The sequence below is a fragment of the Branchiostoma belcheri genome, unplaced genomic scaffold, assembly GCF_001625305.1.
Source record: "Branchiostoma belcheri isolate BF01 breed outbred unplaced genomic scaffold, Haploidv18h27 scaffold221, whole genome shotgun sequence".
NCBI classification, from domain to species: domain Eukaryota; kingdom Metazoa; phylum Chordata; class Leptocardii; order Amphioxiformes; family Branchiostomatidae; genus Branchiostoma; species Branchiostoma belcheri.
In genome coordinates, this window is record NW_017803725.1 from 61,761 (window position 1) to 66,583 (window position 4,823).

Genomic DNA, 4,823 nt, shown 5'->3' on the forward strand with positions numbered 1-4,823 from the left:
AATCATGCTGAAATTCTAAGTGTATTTTCTCTGGATGTAAGGAATTCGAAAAGCCAGCAAACAGTTCGATTTCTACCTTAAAACCACTTGTAAAACGCATTTTCCGCGCTGCGCGGCCACTTGAAATCTGAAATCACACGAACACCGTCTTCTACGTGTAGGTATTACCGCGAGTTGTAAGCTCTGATTGTTTCATCCCCGAAAACCTGCGCTCTGATTGGTTTATAAGCTGTGCATTACGTATTACTAGGCACGAGTTTCTCACGCTGTGAGAGTTTGTTCTGCTGGCCCCTTCGTAACGATATCGGTAAAAATGAAATCCAGTTCTTCTGAAGACAACATGCAGTTTATTTTCGCGGCACACCGTGCCCTTCCCAACAGCACAACAGTATTTTTCACGTGTGTAGAATCGTGTACGTGAATGCATCGATATTACCGGCCCGATGGTGGGTGGCTAGTCCCGCACCGCGCCGCTCTAATTTCCCGGAGCCGATGAGAGTAAACCATACAAGGTAATTCTAATTAAATCAAGGACGGGCTCAACATTTTTTGTCCGATCTCAGAATGTCCTACTAAGAAATCTTCTGTAATGTCCTTGGTTGAGGCGAACTGAGTTTCAATATTGACGAATAGACGAAATTGTACCCAGCAAAACATAAAAAATGCGTTCCCAAAAACCTGGAAATGGCGCTTCCAGCGGGTCGAGATTTTAAAATTTTTCCCGGGGAGCAAGCCCCGATCCCCCTTGTGTATTGTGGAAGAAGTTCATGGACGTCATGCAGTCGAATAGCGAGTAAGAAACTTAGCTACAAAGTACTAGAAATCTACGTCGATGAAGGTTAGACATCCAGGTAATACGATACGCCAAAAAGCAGTTACTCAAGCAACTGGATATGATTTTGAAAACGTCACTAAAAATCTAGAAACTAGAAATCTAGAAACTAGAAAACTAGAAATCTAGCTTCATGTAGCAGCAAAATTTTTCCCCGAAAATGCAGGAAAACACGTTTCAGAGGGATAAAATCTCAATTTTCCGCGGCGCGGCGCGGCGCGGCGGCTCACGCGTTCGGCTGAGATAGAACTGCTGAGATGAAGGAGGGTGTTATTCCCTAAAGGACACACAATGACCGTTCGGTTCTGTTTCATATGGAAGAATTCATTGACGAAACTCTGGAAGGAGCATTAAACTTAGCTTGAAATAAAACAAAAATTTAGGGCTCAAAATGCGGGAAATAGCGTTTCAGAGGGGTTAGAATTCAAAACTTCCCGGGGGGGGCATGCCCCCTGACCCCCCTAGCAGGCTCGCGCCTGCGGCACTCGCTGGCGGACGCCTTCGGCGCCCGAAATCTTGCCCCCTCAATCAAAATTTCCTGCCGCCGCCTCTGTATGTAATGGCCTATCCCTACCTACCCCGCTCCTCCCTGCTGTATATAATGGCCTATCCCTACCTACCCCGCTCCTCCCTGCTGTATATAATGGCCTATCCCTACCTACCCCGCTCCTCCCTGCTCTATATAAGGTAGCAGAACACAGTTTTTCGCCTATGGGGATTTCTATAGTTAAGGACCCGGAAGTGACTGACATCGACGCGGATAAAAATACAGTAGGGTACCATAGAAAAGCACAAGAAACGAATATGTTCAAATGTAGGGTACGATGTACAAAATAAGACAAAAGTACAAAAAGTTATCGTTTTTTTAACATTATGCCGCCCTCTTTTAAATAACATCCTGCGGAGCGCACCGGAACTGCATCCGACTCACCCTGGCAGGCAGCGAAAAGGTCACGCGCATTTATACGCCGACCGAGCAACCTTCCTAATCTCAATTATGCGATATCAAAGCCGACATATTATGGTACCATACGGTAACTTGTATGTCCCGGTGCCATCCACGTTAGGCTGTGTACAAGCGGTGCAAGCTGTTTGTCGCACTCATTTCTTATCCCTACGTCATCGTCTCCGGGGGTCGCGGAGGAATACTGTGTTCTGCTACCATAATGACCTATCCCTACCTACCCCACCAGGCGTTGCCGAAAGTCAATTCCCCAGAGAAGGCATTCGTGCAACTTGATGAATATTTTCAATTTGATCGTAATACTGTCAAAAAATAACAAAATACTAAAAGGAGTCAGATTGTGCAAGTAGCCGCCGTGTTAAGAGTTGAAAGGGTGTTCTCATATGAATGACAGGATGACAAATCACCGCACGAAAACTTAGATTTACCGATACCAGAGAGGGGTAATGTTTACTTTTTTTAATAAACACTTTGAAATGTCAGTAAAAACATTTTCTCCACTGTATTAGAGAAACTTGGTATAGAGGAAAACATTTCTGCCTCGGTTAGAAAGAGTTTAAGCTCCACAACGCGCGCTTCTGCCTGTGTCGATTGTTCACATTTTTGACGTGTCAAGTACGGTGATACCGACTTAACAAGGGTTGTAAAGGAAATTACTGCACTTGACTTTTATCTACTAGCATTGTACAGCCAGATACTGTGTACATAGCTAACATTACCTGAGTTTACAACCTACGTGTTTTGTGGCTCTTTTCACCGCCATTTTATTGTGGGAACGCTGCACAAGTGACCAAATGTGTCACCTTACCTCGTAAACAGAAACATAAATCTGTCTCGGCTAGTAAGCTTGTAATCTCTCAGATTAAGGTAACCCACCCAGACCAACGCGCGCTTCTGCCTGTGTCGATTGTTGACATTTTTGACGTGTCAGTTTTTAGGACAGAACATAATACGGCGCCGTGCGCTGAATCCTATAGTGTTGGTTCAACTTGGTTGTTAAAGATTGTGAATTCGTCATTTTTTTGCCGATCTACAGACGAAAATACTGCACAGGTGGCCCATTCCTACGTTGTTTCTTCTGTTGTAAAATCGTCAGTTCTTTGGTGATCCGGACAGAACAAAATACGCAGCCGGTGCGCTCAATTCAGTATGCAGCCTCCGTTCTTGAGGTTGCGGATTCGTCAGTTCTTTTGCGAAACGACAGCACGAAGAAGGGGCACCGTGCGTTCATTCCTGATTACCTTGTTCAGATCGTGGACTCGTTATTTCTTTTTTTGTTCCGGCATAATGAAATACGGCGCAGTGCACATAAACCTGCAGTGTTGGCTGTTGTATTTATTTTCTTATTGAGATTGTTTTTTTATCGGCAGAACAAAATACGGCGCCGCGCACACCTTTCTGTGTGGGCTCTTGAAGTTATCCTGAGTCGTCAGTTCCTATATGGGTCGACGGAAAAACCCCTACGCCGTGCGCTCAATCGATTACTTTTTATAAAGACGAAGGCCTCACGGTTTGAAAGGCGAAGCAAAATTTACAGGTAGCTACTGATGAATAAATTGTAATTGTTTGCCCCGTACGGTATGAAATTTGCATGGTTTTTACAAAACGAGCAGGAAAGTCAACATCCCTCAATAATTTTAACAATGAAAGAGGGAAAATGTTTTAAAGAAAGAAATTGTTCTTTTGGGAGTTGACGTGTGGTGCTTGAAGTAGGCTTTATCAGTTGGTGTCAACTACCTTTCCAATAAGAAAACCACTACAATAAAGCTTTCGCATGCTAACTTAAAACTTACCTTTTAACAAAACGAATTCGTAACGACTCTTCGAACTTCTGCTACTTGTATAAACCAGGCTCCTACATACAAAGCTTTGACACGGAAGACGAGATACAGAGTAGCTGGAAAGATTTAACTCACTGTTGGAAGCTGTCAGTTGAACCGTTGGTTGCGAGTTTATCTAGCTAGGTTATCGCTGCACGAGGTGGTTTGGATATTCTCCCGGATATCTTCGTTGTCTGAAGTTGTCTTTTGACGAATTGCGGCGTGAGGCGCTGATGCTGTCACTAATACTAGAAAGGCCAATATTTGCTTTGGAGCAAATACAGCGATGGGTTCACCACATTTTACCACATGAGGGTCTGCATGGGGGGGTCCTCAACACGCTTTACGCTAAATTTATGGAGGCTCGCAACGCTTTACGTTAAATTCCGGGAGGCCGGCAACGCTTTACGCTAAATTCTGGCGATTCGCTACGAATAACGCTAAATTCAAGTTGGTGTTGCAACGTTGACTGATCAAATTCACCGACAACGTCGCAAACAATAGCTGTGACGTACACCTTGCAATGAAGCGCGCATGCAAGGTACTTCACACAGCATTCATAATTTTGTACATAACGGAACCACTTTAGAACATTCACTTCACCAACCTGCATCTAAAACTCGTACCACCGGCGGATCCAGAAATTTATGAACGGCGGGGGCGCACCACCTGACGTGGCCGAAGGCCACGTAGGGGGGGGGGGAGAGAGCACGAGAGGGTGGTTTCCCCCCTCTCGTTGGGGGGTGGGGCTCCCCCAGGAAATTTTTAAAATTGAGAGGCTCTCTGGTGTATTTTAGAGCCCGATTTCTGAGCAACTAACCAACGAACTATATATATATTACTGATTTTGTTTCCGGTACATTCATATGCCCATCGGTACATTTTACGACTGAGAAAATAAAATACATGCATTGTAAATATGTTCGTAAATTTCTCGAAACGGGGTGAACAAGTTCGCGAAGAATTTTAGTTCGTGAAACAAAAGAACCAGATATAAAAAAAAAGACTCTTTAAGGAGATGCCGCCTCTTGATAGACAACCCGCCGGACCACCGTATGCGATAAAATGCGCACAATCACGGGCATCACGTGAGCCATGGTGGGATTGTACCGCACACATGGACCCAGATGAGACAGGCAAGAAAGGGACAGACAAGATGAAGCAGAGATGAAGATGCGACTAAAATTGACTCCAGATGTGCTCCCGC